This window comes from Rhinatrema bivittatum, chromosome 1 (genome assembly GCF_901001135.1).
Source record: "Rhinatrema bivittatum chromosome 1, aRhiBiv1.1, whole genome shotgun sequence".
Lineage (NCBI taxonomy): Eukaryota > Metazoa > Chordata > Amphibia > Gymnophiona > Rhinatrematidae > Rhinatrema > Rhinatrema bivittatum.
The window spans coordinates 427,805,224-427,822,843 of NC_042615.1; positions in this window are offsets into that span (position 1 = coordinate 427,805,224).

Below are 17,620 nucleotides of genomic sequence, written 5' to 3' on the forward strand. Positions count from 1 at the left end.
ATCCTGTTACTGCGGACCCGCTCCTCTGGGCCTTACTCTGCACTTCTACATCTGAAAACCTGCCTCGCTGCTCTCCTCTTCGGGGCCTGCTTAGCGCTTCTCCACCTGGGACCCTGCCTCGGTGCTCCCGCTCCTCGTGGCCTGCCTCAGTGCCTCTACATCTGGGACCCTGCCTGAGCGCTCCCACTCTTCAGAGCTTGGCTCAGTGCCTCTACATCTGGGACCCTGTCCCTGTGCTCCCACTCCTCAGGACCAGCCTCAGCGCTTCTATGTCGGGATCCTGCCTCTCTGCTACTTCTCCTTGGGACCTGCCTCAGCCTTGCTACATTACGAGACTCAGACACTCCACCTCTGCTCCTTGGGGCCTGGGTCAGAGCTTTTGCGTCACGAGACACTGTCTCTACACTCCTGCTCAGGACCTGTCTCAGCACTGCTACATTCTAGGATTGTGTCTCTGTGCCCCCGCTCCTCGGGGCATCCCTCAGCGCTTCTACATCACAGGACCCTGTTACTGCTCTGCCACACTGCTGGCAGTGTCTCAGAGCCTCTACTCTACTAGAACCTGCTACAGCAGATTCCCTGCTCTAGCTCTGCTTCAGCATACCATGATACAAGCTTCTGCTACTGCACTTCCTCTCCTCGGGGCCTGCCTCCACGTGGTTCTGCTTCACTGTCTCCGGAACGGCTGTAGCATCTCATCCCTTGGGGCCTGCTCTCTCTCTCCCTTCAAGGGTACCTCAACCTAGAACTGAGTTTGACCTCTCTGACAATCCCTTCTCCCAGCTGCCTGCTCCCCCCAGGACCAGCCACACAGAGGTTCTCCTAAGACCAGCTGGCCCCGGCACCCAAGGGCTCAACCTGCAGGGAATCTGGGCTGGTACTGGCGAAGTTCCTATCTGCCTCTGCTCCCAGCCAGCTTCGCCTCCCAATGGTGGGGACCTGAGGGGCTCAATCCCGCAGGTAGCGCCAACCCTACCTCGGGGCAAGGGTCCACAATTCCTAATAGTTCTGAACTAATAAGGGATCTCTGTTAGCTTTTCCAGTAAAACAATAAGAGCTTCAGAAAAACTGTATGTAGTTCTGCCAGAAGAAAAAAATGATTGATATAGCCTTTAAAGTTACTTGAAAGCCCTATAAAATTTGACAATCAAACCATCAGGTCTTGGAGACTTGCAAGTAGGTAAAGAAGAGATTGCTAGATCTATCTCTTTCAATTGAATAGGCAAATCTAGATATTTTTGTCTTCATCTTTCAGGAGAGGGTGCTGTATCTGGGACAGAAACATTTCTTGTTGGTTCTGAACATTTGTAACTTCAGAGGAGTAGAGGGTAGTATAGTACTTTTTAAATTGCCTCAGGATATCATTGTTTCATGTGATCATGGTATTTTGGTTCACTCTAAGAGAGTGAATCTTAATTTTATTTTTTCTCACCACCAGATATTGTGCCAAATGCTTTCCAGACCTATAATTTTCAGAGAAATATCTAGCCTTTTTCATAAAAATATGCTTCCCAGCCAGTTGACTGAGCAGTATTTCAGTATTTCAATTAAGTTGGACGAGAACCTCCAAGAATCCTGTACATATGTGATCAGATTTCAATCTTGATAGCTCCCCCTCCAATTGTATAAGTTCTGCTTTTCGAATTTTATTATTACATGCCATATAACTTATGAAGGCACCTCAAATATTTGCTTTAAATGCATCCTATGTAACCAATTGAGACAAAGAATCTGATTCATTAAACTCAAAATATTCACAGATTTAGCTAGCTTATCCTGAAAGCTCTGATCCTCCAATAATGACAAATTAAATCACCACACAGGGGATCATTGCTGAGGAGGTATTAAAGAAAGATATGGTCACCCCAGCATGGTACAAAAATTAGAATAGGTAAGATTTCTGCATTAGAAATCTCAGGTATGAGAGATTTGGAGATCAGGAAATAATTGGTTTGAGAGCATGATTTATGTGGTGGTGAGAAAAAAGTAAAGTCCTTCTCAGAAGGATGTAAGATATGCCAGGGATCAGTAAGGCCAACTTCTACTTGCAAGTCTTGTAAGACACAGACAGCTTTCATTCTGACTGGTTTGAAAATAGATTGTTTGTCCAATATCAAGTAGCTGTTTCAAATCACCCCCTAAAATGAGAGGGACATCCCCACAGTTGAGTCATTTTGTAGCTATCAATTTAAAATGGCACCAGTCGAGAATCGCTGTTCCAGGTGATGTACAGATAAAGAGTCATAAAAGCATACAACTCACAAAACATAAAGACATCAAGTAAAATAGCAATTCATGCAGACTATTTATGCCTTAAGAAAATCCAAGGTCAGCAGGAAAAAGCTAATAATACGCCTATTTAAATAGCCAGGTTTTAAGCAGTGTCTTAAAGGACTTCATGCTGTCAGCCAAACGGAATGCTTCAGGAAGGGAATTCCAGAAGGTGGATGCCGCAGCCAAGAAGGCACACGCTCTGGTACTGCTAAGCCTGGCATGTTGCAAAAGTGGAATATCTATCAGCCTTCTCTGAGATGATCTTAATTGACATGTTGGGCAATAGACATGTAACAGAGCATTACACCAAGGTGATACGGAAGATGAAAGAAGTCTGAAAACAGTAGTCCCAATTTTGTATTGAAAACATTCATTAATTGGTAGCCAATGAAGATCTATCAAGACTGGTGTGATATGATCCTTGTGTTTATGACCTGAAATCAAATGAGCAGTGGAATTTAAAAATAACTGAAGCACCTTTAAAGTCACAGTGGGAAGATCGATACAGATTAAATTGTAGTAATCAACCAAAGACAAAATAGATGCCTGAACTACTGTTTGAAAATCAGCCTTATCAAGAATATGCATGCCAATACAACAGGGCCTCTATTTTGCCACTGAATTCAAATATTCACTCTAGCCAGTGCCTGACACCTTCTTCCATGGGTATCTGTCATCTAATAAAAATTCACGCACCAATCTACAGTGTTTGCCTTCAGGTGAGAGTGAAGCAGGAGAGAAGATTCCCTGGCCATACAAGACCATCTGCTTGCTGCTGTACCCAGATCCCCAAACTTTGCCTCCAACAAAGAGGAAACACACACCTAGACAGCAAAATATACAGGAAAGGGTAAAAGGAGAGAGGTGTGATGTGTGATGTGTGAGGGAAGAGAGGTGCAAGGAGGGGAGAAACAATGGGTGCCTTCATCTGCAGACTTATGTATAGTATATATCGTTTTAATATTTACTAGGGATGTGAATCGTTTTTTGACGATTTAAAATATCGTCCGATATTTTTTAAATCGTCATTAATCGTTAAAGAGTGCGATACAATAGAAATTCCACCGATTTATCGTGAAAAAATCGTTAATCGGGTTAGTTCACACTAACGGGAGTTAGGACACAACCTAAAAACCCACCCCGACCCTTTAAAACCGCTCCCTTAGCCTCCACCACCCTCCCAACCCCCCCCAAAACATTTTAAAATTACCTGGTGGTCTAGTGGGGGTCCCGGGAGCGTTCTCTCGCGCTCGGGCTGTCGGCCCCTGTCACATGGTAGGAGCACTGGATGGCCGGCATAATTTTTAAAGATGGCGCCGGCCGTCCACTGGATGGCCCGTGCCATTTTTAAAGATGGCGCCGGCCATCCACTGGATGGCCCGTGCCATTTTTAAAGATGGCGCCGGCCGTCCAGTGCTCCTACCATGTGACAGGGGCCGGCCAATTGCACGGTTACCCTGTCACATGGTAAGGGCAAAGGGCCATCGGCACCATTTTTATTAGTGGCAGCCGATGGCCCATGAGCGGGAGATCACTCCTGGGGCCCACTGGACCACCAGGTAATTTTAAAACGTTTTGGGGGGGTCGGGAGGGTGGTGGAGGCTAAGGGAGCGGTTTTAAAGGGTAGGGGTGGGTTTTTTGTTTATCGGCCGACAGCCCGAGTGCGAGAGAATGCTCCCAGGACCCCTGCTGGACCACCAGGTAATTTTAAAACATTTTTGGGGGGGTCAGGAGGGTGGTGGAGGCTAAGGGAGCGGTTTTAAAGGGTCGGGTAGGTTTTTTGTTTATCGGATCGGGCGCAGCCAATAAAAAAAAAAACGATCGGGCCGGACGAAAAAAAATGCACGATTTGAATCGAAACCGGAACTGAACCGATTCCGGTTCCGATTCACATCTCTAATATTTACCTGCAACCAATGGGAAAAATGATATGAGATGTCAGCGTAGACTTTGTAATATATGCTGATGATATTCTGATTTTTTGCTCCAAGACTGCTTAAAATTAATAAACTGAGTCTTAATTTTTTTAAAACGGAAGTCCTATGAATCAAATACTCTTCCTTAGACGTTCGGACATTGCAGATAGTAATTAATGACAACTCCATTGCTCTTAGTAAAGAAGTAAGAATACTGGGGATTGTCCTGGATTCTCAACTTTCTTTTCATACACAAATAGGCAATGTGGTGAAAATTTCCTTTCTTCAGTTACAGAAACTATGGAATCATTATGCATACCATGTTAGGGAGGATATGATTATTTTGGTACATGCTCTTATTTTGACTAGATTAGATTATTGCAATTTTGTATATATTGGTCTTTCAATTAATCAACTTTCCCATCTTTGGTTAGTTGAAAAAACAACAGCTCATTTGCTGTTAAGTCTCAAGCATTTTAATCATATTGTACCTGTTATAAAGTCTCTGCACTGGATTCCTGTTAGGCTCTGCATCAAGTTGAAAAATCCTTTTATGTCTTTGCACAATTTCACACCAGATTATTTAAACTCACACTGTCCACAAGAGAAGTATGTTCTTCTGGCATATTGTGGTTAAAAGATTCATCGAAAGTGAACTTAAGAAGTCTTTCTCATGTTGTAGTGTGATAGTATGTAACTGATTATTATTGGTTTTAGTTTAGTTTAGTTTACTTATCTTAATTGTTCACCTTTCTTTCACAGACCATACAAAGCTATGTACAATAAAAACATGTAGAAAAACTTGCATGATTAATTGAAAAACAATTATAACAATTATAAGTAAAATTAATCAAAATAGAAAAGCAATTAAAACAATTGTAGGTAAGGTTAATCAAAAGTAAAAAATTTGTAAAACAAAACATTAAAAAAATTAATAAAACAGCTACTAGCAATAGAATAAAGATTGAAACAGAGGTTGGAAAAAGTTTAAATATAGTTTATATAAAAAGGGGAGCTAATTACCTAGAGGCCAATATTCAGTGCTACTTAGCCGGTTAAGTACTTATTCGGCTAAGTAGATATCCAAATATCTTGGGGGTGGGCAATGGGTAGATTGCGGTGGCACTACTTATCCAATTAACTTATCTCGATAAGTGCAGATATTTGTACCTGCCATAAAGTGGGTATAACTTGGCAAGATAAGACTTAACCAGCTAAGTCCTGATTTCTACAAGGATATTCAGCAGCATAGTTCTTTCAAGTCTAATTTCCTTGGAGGAAATTAATTTAACTAAACCTTGTTGTGAAGAATGCAAGTCACATCCAGGTTGATAGGGAATTAGAAGGTTGGAAAGGTAGACAGGGATACCCCAATGCCTTAAAAGTGAGGCAGCCAATCATAATTCAATTCGACACGAAATGGGTAGCCAGTGAAGATCCTGTAAAAATGGAATTACATGATCACATTTTTTTTCCAAAAATCAGTTTAACTGTTAGTAGGCTTCAGATGGAATTTTGCACCATCTGAAGCCTATTAATTAGAGTGGAGGAGAGGCCATGATACAAAGCATTACAAATGTTGAGATGGCTTAGAACCAATAACTGAATCAGTGTTTTCAAATCATGTATTCTAATTGTAGGAATGCTACACAAGATTAGAAATTTGAGGGGATTAATTAAGCATGGGGTTCAAATTAATTCCCAGGTGGAAACAACATCCACTGCAGCTCAGAGAATGCAGTGCTGTGAGACAGTTCAGAAAGCAGTGAAAAGCCTCATTATTAAATCAGTTGTTTGCTCAGGTTTGATTTTGTCGCTCGTCATGTTTGTTTATTAATGTTTAGTTTTAACTTATTATTTTATATTGATTTAATTTAATTTATTTATTTATTTTATTTATTTAAAATCTTTTCTATACCGTCGTTAAGCGGGTGCCATCACAACGGTTCACAATAAGGCACAAAAACTATGTTGTATAAAGTGTCTAGAATTCTAACTCTTAAACAGGTACCATCAAAAATACTGTAACATAATATCATAATAAATACTATTTGGTGAGTGCTATAAGTCATGTCTAGTTTTTTTCTATCTCCGCTATAAGATTGGTGTTACTTAACTCTAGTTCTTTGTTGTTTAAAATAAAAAGAAGAATTTAGAATATAGGAGAGAAGACACACTTTAAGAAGAAAGGTGTATGTGTGTGTGGGAGTTTGCCTGACCGCAACTAACATTTCCCTGGGTTCTACTCTTGATTCTCTTTGTGGTATGCTTGCTTAAATAGCCATGTTTTTAAATTTTTTCTGAATGTTTTGATGTCTCTTTCCAATCTGATTTCTACCAGCATGGTGTTCCATATTATAGGTCCTGCTAGGGATAGGGCCCTGTCCCTTACTTGTGTTAATCTGGCCGTTTTGACTGACGGAATAGTTAGCAGTGCTTTGTTTGCTGACCTTAGATTTCTGTGGGGGGTATGTACATGGAGGGCTGTGTTCAGCCACTCTGCTTTTTCGTCGTGTATTAATTTATGAATGGTGCATAAAGTTTTGTATTGTATTCTTTGTTCAATGGGTAACCAGTGTAATTCTATTAAGGTTTATTTTATGCTGTGGTTTATTGGTTTTATTTTGTTTTATATTGCTTGTAAAATTATACATTCCCAGGAGTTTCAGCGGTTGGTTGGTTTATAAATGTAATAAATAAATAAATAAAATACACACAAAATAACTTTTGAATATGTCTACACAAACCCATATATTGAAGATTAGGAGTCTGCAGAGATTTGATCAAGTATTTTAGAACTTGCACGAAGCCATCTGTGCAGGTTTTAAAATACACTTATCTTTGCCCTCCAAAGTACACACATACTAGAGAGCTCACATACATACACACTTTCCCATGCATGTGCACACTTAACTGAATGTCATATGAAATTTAATGTGGAAAAATGCAAGGTGATGCACATAGGGAAAATAATTGCAACTACAGGTAGACAATGTTGGGTTCTGTATTGGGAATCACTACCCAGCAAAAGGACCTTGGACTCCTTGTGGACAATACATGAAATCCTCAGCTGAGTACATGGCAGCAGTCAAAAATTAAATAGAATGTTAGGAATGATCTGAAAAGGAATGGAGAATAAAATGGAAAATATTATATTGCCTCTGTATCGAGCCATGGGGCAACCACACCTTGAGTATTAAATGTAGTTGTAGTCACTCTATCTCAAGAAATACATGGCAGAACTAGAAAAGGTGAAGAGGAGGGTGCCAAAAATGATAAAGGGGATGGACTGGCTCCCCTGTGATGAGAGGCTATTCAATCTAGGGTTCTTCAGTTTGGAAAAGAGACAGTTGAAAGGGGACAGGATAGAAGTTTATAAGATCACGAGTGGGTTAGAATGGGTAAATAAAGAACAGTTATTTACTGTTTCAAAAATTACTAAAACAAGGGAACACTTCATGAAATTAACAATCAGCAGATTTAAAACACATGATAGAAAGCACTTTTTCTATCAGCACACAATCAAGCTGTAAAATTTGTTACCAGAGGACATGGTCAAGGTGACTATTATGGCATGGTTTAAAAAAGGTTTGGACAAGTTCCTAAAGGAAAAGTCCATAACATATTATTAGCCAGGTTGACCAAGGAAAGCTATTGCTATACCTGGGAGTGAGTAACAGGAAAAAGATCTACTTTATGGGATCTGCCAAGTACTTTCAACCTGGATTGGCCACTGTTTGAGATAGGATGTTGGATTCAGTGGACTAGGTCTGACCCATCATGGCATTTCTTATGTGGCTAAGTGCTGCCATTGAATGTAGGATCATATTCAGCGGCGTGTCACTTAGCCACATAATTTTCACTGGTGCAGCTAAATGGCCCTGAATATACTTTGAATATTGAGCTTTATATATCCTTCCCTTGGAGCACACAGCAGCAAATAATGACTGATTTATACCAAATTGAACACTTCTCTTCTATCTTGGGGGCTATCGATTGCATTCACCTCCCTATAAGAGCACCAGGCAGTGACTAGGCCTCCTACCACAACCCCAAGGGCTTCCACTCCCTCAATATGCAGGGGGTATTTGATACCAAGTAAATCATTATGGATGTTGCACCCAGGTATTTTGGATCCTGTTACAATGCCTACATCCTCTCACAGTCAGAAATTAATGACCACTTACAGGAAGGGCATATCACTGGAGGCTGGCTTCTAGATAGGAATGCATTTCTCACTTATACCACCACATAGTAACTGACCAGATAACCATTTCACTGCCTAACCCCAAGGGATATCTACTCTGTCTTCTCCCATGCAGGTGATAAAGGATATCCACTCAACACCTGGCTCATGATCCTACTTGCTAACCCACAGGCTGCAGCAGATGCTCATTTCAACAGGGTCCACCAGCAGACCACAGCAGTCATCAAGAGAGCCTTTGGCCTATTAAAAACAAATTTCTGCTGCCTGGACAGATTTGAGGAATGTCTTCTCTACAACTCTACAAAGGTCTAGAAGATCTTTCTAGCCTGCTTCATGCTTCATAATCTGGCCAAAATCCAAAGCCTGCCTCCTCCAAAGGGGCAGGATAATCATCTGAATGAAGAGAGGAGGAATATAAACTGAGTCAGGAGGAATTTTAGAAGACAGATCTCCAGACTCATCAACAGGCTGTACAGGAAAGGAACACTCTGCTATAAAGACATTTTCAATAGTGAAGGTGCAGGAAAATAAAATGTTAATGCTTCCTTGAGCATCTTCATTTTTGGTGTGAAGCTCCAGTATCTTCATCTGTCCCAGTCTGGTGTTCCTCTGCAGTGATGTCTGTCCACTACTGATGGTGCCCTCAGAGAGCATGTAAACTGGGAACATTATCAAGGAACGATAGTTGCAGTAGAAGGGTGGAGGGGATGTTAAGTATTAGGCTGTTGAGAGTTTAGCCTGGAAGCAGTGGCAGGCCTCTCCTCTTCAGCTGCTGAGCTAGATGAGGCCATCCCCATTATAATGGAAGGTGAGGACCTCACCTGTGCCCTCAGAGAGGAGGGAGCCTCTCTCTGTAGTGGTTGTAGTGTTGCTGGAGGCCTCATTGGTGCGGGTTAAGTCAGCATGCAAAGAGGCTGAACCATCACGGCTGATGGGAAAGTGAGTGAGGGAGATGGCAAAGGGGCAAGCAGAACTACCACAAGGGGAGGCACTATTCAGGGTCATAGTGCAGCAAATGCTGGTGGAGGCTGCATTCATGGACTGATAGGATGCCAGGGAGTATTCCATTATCCACTTAAACCAATTTATAACCTGGCAAATGTACACTATATATGTCAAATGTTATTGCCGTAATTATTCTTATTGCTACAATAAACTGTTATAGCTTTAAATTTGTTAAGAATGAGTGGTGGTTTCATATCATACTGAACAGGCACTCTCCACGTTGCCCCATAGCACTCTTACAGGCCGATACAGTAAAGCGCGGCCACGATTACCCCGTTTCTAACCCGCTTTGTACCTGCAATTTGGCCGCGTAAGTCCAACCTGCGATTCACGATCCCTTTTAACCCATCCTTACCGCTTCTTTAAATCAACGGGTAACCCTTTCCGCCCATGGCATGTATATTATATGTAAACGCTCCGATTAGTTATTCCCTCCCATACAGTAACATGCGCCCCGACTATCGCCTTTTTAACCTGCAGTTTAGCCATGTCTTTAACCTGCTAAATTACCGCCTACCCTTACCCCTGCGTTAGAGGGTAGGTGGTAAAGTTTACCTGTGAAATTTCACGAGCAAACTTTCCCCCAGCCCCCGCTCACCTGCCCTGGCCGCGTCCATGGGTGCCGGTCTCCCTTACGGGCCCGCACTGACAGGGACAGGGACATTGTCTCACAAATGTCCCTTCACTTTCTCTTTCAGCATTCCTTCTCCCGCTTCAGCAGCCCGGGGCGGATCGGGCGCTCTCCGCGAGGCAGCTTCCAGCAGCCCCCGCCGGCAAAGATGCATGAATGCACGCCTGTACTTCCAATTTGGGCTCTCAAGGCACCAAATGGGATGTTCAGGCGGTGCAAGCTCATCATGCCAAAAAAATTGCACCGGCAGGCAACTGGAAGATTGCCAGAGCGGTGGAGCCCGGGCCGGGGGGGGGGGGGGGTGCGCGGGAGGGGGTGGGGCGGCAGCTCCCCTACCTTTCCTGCATGCGGGGCAGCTCCGGCTCATCTGCCTGTCTGCCTCCCTCCGTTCCGCCGCTCACTGCCTCCCCAGCGCCGTCTTGCAGCTTGTGACATCATACTCTCTTCTTCCTCAGAAGATATCGCATACCTATATCTTAGGGATTACTATTACACAAATTAATATATGATAAAGAAGCAGACTGGCTAAATACAGCCCTACGAGTCCATGTCCCACAAAGGAACCTTCGTTCAGCTAACAAGGCACTACTAACAATCCCTACAGTAAAATCGGCAAAACTAACCCAAGTAAGAGAAAGGGCCTTATCTCTGGTTGGACCCTTTCTATGGAACACAATGCCCACTGAACTCAGATTACAGAGTGATATCAAATCCTTTAAGAAAACCTTGAAGACATGGCTCTATAAACAAGCCTTTCCAAAAGAAACAAGGGGGTAGAGAGTGAGTGAGAGAACGAAAAATACAGAAAAGCGCAACTGAGAATAAATGGCATTACAATAAACATAGAAACATAGAAACATAGAAATGATGGCAGAAGAAGACCAAATGGCCCATCCAGTCTGCCCAGCAAGCTTCCCTCATTTCTTCTCCCATACTTATCTGTTTCTCTTAGCTCTTGGTTCTAATTCCCTTCCACCCCCACCATTAATGTAGAGAGCGGTGGAGGAGCTGCATCCAAGTGAAATATCTAGCTTGATTAGTTAGAGGTAGTAGGGGTAGTAACCGCCGCAATAAGCAAGCTACACCCATGCTTATTTGTTTTTACCCAGATTATGTTATACAGCCCTTATTGGTTGTTTATCTTCTCCCCTGCCGTTGAAGCAGGGAGCTATGCTGGATATGCGTGAGGTATCAGTTTTTTTCTTCTCCCCTGCCGTTGAAGCAGAGAGCTATGCTGGATATGCATCGAAAGTGAAGTATCAGGCACATTTGGTTTGGGGTAGTAACCGCCGTGACAAGCCAGCTACTCCCCGCTTTGTGAGTGTGAATCCTTTTTTCTTCTCCCCTGCCGTTGAAGTTATGCTGGATATGCGTGAAGTATCAGTTTTTCTTTTCCCCTGCCGTTGAAGCAGAGAGCTATGCTGGATATGCGTCGAGAGTGAAGTATCAGGTACATTTGGTTTGGGGTAGTAACCGCCGTAACAAGCCAGCTACTCCCGTCTTTGTGAGTGCAAATCCTTTTTTCCACATTTCCTCTTGCTGTTGAATCTTAGAGTGATGTTGGAGTCACAGTAACCATGTGTATGTTTATTGACTAAGGGTATTGTCTCCAGGCAGTAGCCATCATTCTGGCGAGTCACCCACTCTTCATTGGCGGCCTCTTGACTTTATGGATCCACAGTGTTTATCCCACGCCCCTTTGAAGTCCTTCACAGTTCTGGTCTTCACCACTTCCTCCGGAAGGGCATTCCAGGCATCCACCACCCTCTCCGTGAAGAAATACTTCCTGACATTGGTTCTGAATCTTCCTCCCTGGAGCTTCAAATCGTGACCCCTGGTTCTGCTGATTTTTTTCTTATGGTAAAGGTTTGTCGTTGCCTTTGGATCATTAAAACCTTTCAAGTATCTGAAAGTCTGTATCATATCACCTCTGCTCCTCCTTTCCTCCAGGGTGTACATATTTAGATTCTTCAATCTCTCCTCGTACGTCATGCGATGAAGATCCTCCACCTTCCTGGTCGCCCTTCTCTGTACCGCTTCCATCTTGTCTTTGTCTTTTTGTAGATACGGTCTCCAGAACTGAACACAGTACTCCAGGTGAGGCCTCACCAAGGACCTGTACAAGGGAATAATCACTTCCCTTTTCTTACTCGATATTCCTCTCTCTATGCAGCCAGCATTCTTCTGGCTTTTGCTATCGCCTTGTCGCATGTTTCGCAGACTTCATATCATTAGACACTATCACCCCAAGGTCCCTCTCCTGCTCCGTGCACGTCAGCCTTTCCCCCCCCATCGAATACAGTTCATTCGGATTTCCGCTCCCCATATGCATGACTTTGCACTTCTTGGCATTGAATCTCAGCTGCCATATCTTCGACCACTCTTCCAGTTTCCTTAGATCCCGTCTCATTCTCTCCACTCCTTCCGGCGTGTCCACTCTGTTGCAGATCTTAGTGTCATCCGCAAAAAGACAAACCTTACCTTCTATCCCGTCCGCAATGTCGCTCACAAGATATTGAACAGGACCGGTCCCACACCGATCCTTGCGGTACACCACTTAAAACCGCTCTCTCTTCAGAGAAGGTTCCGTTTACCATCACACATTGTCTTCTGTCCGTCAACCAATTTGCAATCCAGGTCACCACCTTGTCACTCACTCCCAAGCTTCTCGTTTTATTCACCAGTCTCCTGTGCGGAACCGTATCAAAAGCTTTGCTGAAATCCAAGTATATGACATCGAGCGCTCTTCCTTGGTCCAATTCCTTGGTTACCCAGTCAAAAAAGTCAATCAGATTTGTCTGACAGGATCTTCCCCTGGTGAATCCATGTTGCCTCTGGTCCATCAATTCTCCGGACTGTAGATAGTTCACTATTCTCTCTTTCAGCAGAGACTCCATTACTTTTCCCACCACCGAAGTGAGGCTAACCGGCCTGTAGTTGCCAGCCTCCTCCCTGTTCCCACTCTTGTGAAGCGGGACCACCACTGCTCTTCTCCAGTCTCTCGGCACCACTCCCGTTTCTAGGGATCTATTGAACAGGTCACACAGCGGACCCGCCAGAACATCTCTGAGCTCCCTCAATATCCTTGGATGAATCCCATCAGGCCCCATGGCTTTGTCCACTTTCAGGTTCTTTAGCTCTTCCCACACATTTTCTACTGTAAAAGGATTTTCATCTATTCCACTTCCCTCCAGTTTCTTGTTGTGTAGAGATGGTCCTTCTCCAGGGTCTTCTTTAGTGAACACAGAGCTGAAGTATTCGTTTAATATTTCTGCCATTTCTTCGTCTGTCTCCACACATTGATCATTACCACCTTTCAAGACATAATACAGTTAAGATGTAGACCAAAATAGAAGTATCTCAATAACTTTCCTGGACTAATCCACCACTACCCAAAATTTTGACTTTATTAATGATATTGTAACCGTTTGTAACTGGCACCTGTTAAATGTACGATAAACTACCTATATATACCTTATTTTGTGCCTATTTGTAAACCGTTGCGATGGTACATGACTTAGCGACGGTACAGAAAAGTTTTTAAATAAAATAAATAAATAAATATTACAGATTAACAGATAGGAACTGTTACTCGCTCCACGAGGGCCTACGTTTCCTAAAGCTCTTCTAGCCTTTCTTCTATTCCAGAAGCCATCCCATACACAAGTTATTGTGAGTTCCATTTCAGACTGCCTATAGGAATCAGTACTCGCCTGTGGCTCCTGTTCCTGATTACTGAAGACTCTCTTTTGCATATAGAAGACATTACAGAGATCTACAATTGTGAGTGTATCATCTACCACTGGTTATGCCCAGCATACCCTGTCTACTCACTACCTATAGTCTCTCCTTACAGCTCAGTAACTCAGAGCTCGTAATTCCAGGATCAGAGGGACTTCAGCCCTGCCGGGCATATCAACTCACTACTGCCACCTCTGGTAGTTCTACTTCCAGTCTAATAAAGAACTATCTGTGTTTGTCTCAATACTCCAGCCTAGCCGGTGGTCCCTCTCAGGATCTCCACTTGAGGGCGCTGTCATCTGCCATCGGCCCAGGGATTCACTATTTCTACTAAGTGTACTTCTTACACCAATAGAGCGGTATTATCATCTACCACTCTGTGGGAGCCAACCCACATCAGACCATTACTCCTCTCTCTGCGGAAGCTGATCCATATCAGATAGCTATCTTCCCGTGGGGATCATACAGGTTGCTGGCTCATCTTTCTACAGGAACTAAGCATTAACAGATTGCTACTCCTTAGTAAGATCCATACAGAGTGCTACTCTGCCCCCTGGCGGTGTGATCGCTACAGATTGCTAACTCCTCCTTCTACGGGAGTATCCAGCAGCCAGATTCATTACAGATTGCTATCTCCTCCCCTCTGGGGGAGCAGGTCTATAACAGATTGCTAACTCCTCCCCTCTGGGGGAGCAGATCTGTAACATCATCATCTTGAAAAGAAAGTTACCTGTCAAAAAGAAAACATCAGACATCAAAATTATCATTCAAAAAATGTTATTGTCGTATTTTTCAATAAAACATTTTTTAGAAAAAGGAAGGATGGAGGTGGTGAGTTAATGATTAAAACAAAGAGTGCTATAGAGCAACATGGAGAGTGCCCTTTCAGTATGATATGAAACCACCACTCATTCTTAACAAATTTAAAGCTATAACATTTTATTGTAGCAATAAGAATAATTACGGCAATAACATTTGATATATATAGTGTACATTTGCCAGGTTATAAATTGGTTTAAGTGAATAATTGACAAGAGCCTGGGACAGTTATCTTTGATTAAGAAAGTCAGGGAGTATTCCATGGTAGGATGGCATCCACTGCAGCATCTCCCACCACACGGTAGTCTCAACCTGAATTTCCTCATGCATGCCTTGCAGTTCCAGGTGCACATCCTGCATCTTCTCCTGGACCACAGCCTTCAGGCCCTAGATGTCCTGTCTTAGGCCTGCATCTTGTCTGCCACTCACTCATTGATTTGTAATGTACACCTCTTAGCTGGAGTGGATATCACCTCTTCTTCTCTACCAGAGAAGATGTTTTCTTTGGCTTTTTCCTCTTCGTCTGCATGCTTCCAGTGTGAGGCTGGGTAACCTCCTCCTCTTCCATGACAGCCTGGCAATGCTGTGCAGATGAGTGCTAATCTGCTGGCCCCTACTCCTTATCCTCATTGTTCTCTTCAGGGCTTGCAAGTAGCACCTGTGAATGCTGCCTTGCCTGCCTTGCCTTGTCCAAGGTCACTAGGTCTGGGAGCATCAGAATCATGGCCTGTCTCTTCCTCTTCAAAAAGAAAATGTGTACAAACTTTCAATATACACCCTATATGGGCTTTTCTCTTCTCACTCACTAGACCTTCTTTTTTGGCAAGAAGAACAACTCCATGGGCCCTGCTCTACTCCACAAACTTTTTACCAAGCACTTCTGTGAGTGAAAAAAGTTACCATGAAGCAGTTGTAATGCACCAGTGGACATTGGCAGAGAGAGGACAGATATTTTGGTGTGGAACTTCATTGCTGGTTCTATCACCCTTGTGCACCATTTAATATCTCATAAAATATTTAATATTTAATATCTCATAAATATTCCATGTTTAATGTAAAGCCTGTTGCTGCATTACTTTCTCTGTAAACCGATACGATGTTCAAAACGATTGTCGGTATATAAAAAACATTAAATAAATAAATTAAAATATATATATATATATAAATAAAAATGTAAATGTTCGTTTGTTCAAAATCTTAAATCTCCGAAAGTTCTTCACTGATTGCTTTGAAATTTTGACACAAAGTTGCATTCGATTTCACGCGTGTTTTTATATACCTATATTATATAGATGTCACACCTGTGACAGGTAAAAACATGTTTTTTTGGAAAAACAGCGCCATCTGTTGGACGTTAAAGCAACACACGCTATCTACAATATAAATGGGCTCTGACCGACAGACCGCAAATGCGCAGTAGAGAGCAGCTCTACCATGCATGTGCGGACCATAGAGCTCTGCGCTATGTGCTGGGTGTCACAGAGGGGAGGAGGAAAGGGCAGCAAGTCGCCGCTCCGAGAAACGGCTCAGCCCATTCCTCCGCCGCTGGGGAAAGGGGGAGGGAGTAGGGACTGCCGGACAGTTATACACATGAGGAGGAAAGGGTAAAAGAGTCGCCGTGGTGGGGAAGGGGGGAGGGAGTAGGGACTGCCGGACAGTTACACACAGGAGGAGGAAAGGGTAAAAGAGTCACCGAGCCAGTCCGTCCACCACCGGGGAAGGGGGGGAGGGAGTTGGGACGGCCGGAGCAGAGCTAATGCGCATTGTGAAATTAAACCAGACTGAGCCACGGCAACGCGCTCCGAGAAACGGCTCAGCCCATTCCTCTGCCGCTGGGGAAGGGGGGAGGGAGTAGAGATTGCCAGACAGTTACACACAGGAGGAGGAAAGGGTAAAAGAGTCGCCGAGCCAGTCCGTCCACCGCCGGGGAAGGGGGAGAGGGAGTTGGGACGGCCAGAGCAGAGCAAATGCAGTAGAAAGTGGCTGTGAAGAGATCACAAGCAGCTGCAGCCTGCAGCAACCAAAGCGCAAAGAGCTGAACAGAGAACAGCTCGTCCTCCTCCCCCGCCTCTTGAGTCCCGCAGATAAGGAGAAGCCAAGTAAATATCCCGCAACTGCGGGGGGGGGGGGGGGGGAGGGGGAAGGCAGTGCTGTCAACCCACCCGTGGGTCTCAGCCGCCACGGAAAGAGTTTACATGGGCATCGCTCCACCCCCATTCCCAGCAAAGCACCGTGACGAAAGTGAAAGCCAGAGCCCTGCTCCCTCCTCCCTCTCAAGCCCCCGATTGGATTTATTAAAGGCACAGGTCTCCCAGAAAGAGCAAAGTAAGCTAGGCAATGTGTCCCAAATCTGTTGCAGTACCTGCCGCCTTCCCTTTGCGAGGGGGGGGGGGAATGGAGTGTTTTCCTCACTCTCCCAGACACAGATGGCATGGGAACTTTGCAAGCTCTTGTGAGTGCAGAGCAAAGACTTAGGTGGGGAGGGGACAAAAATCCTGCCCGTTTTAACTGTGTGAGAGAGAAGTGTGTTAATGTGTGCTGAAGGCGAGCGTGAGGGCCAGAAAGAGAGGGAGACTACGTGAGGGATTGTGTATGTGTGTGAGAGGGATTGGGCGTGCGTGTGTGAGGGACAGAGGGAGAGTGTATGTGCAAGAGAGAGAGAGGAAGCCTATGTAGGGGGCTGTATGAGAGAGAGATTCTCTACCCCCCCAGCTCTCCACTTATAGGTCACAGTGGATGGGGTTCAGTGTAGAGGGGAATGAGAGAGCAAAGGAGTTGGGGCCTGTAAGGATAGAGTGAAAGGGGTCTGAGTCTGTCCCTCCACCTCCGGGGAAGGGGGGAGGGAGTTGTGATGGCAGGACCATTACGCCTTGCGAGATCCCCCTCGACCACTGCTGCAGCTCCTACGACCGCCGCCGCCTCTGGCCCTTTGTGGTGCTGGGGGGGGGGGGGGGGGGGGAGGAGCGGAGCAGAGCAAAGACGTAGGAGGAGAGGGGACAAAAATTTTGCCTGTTTTTACGGGCTTAG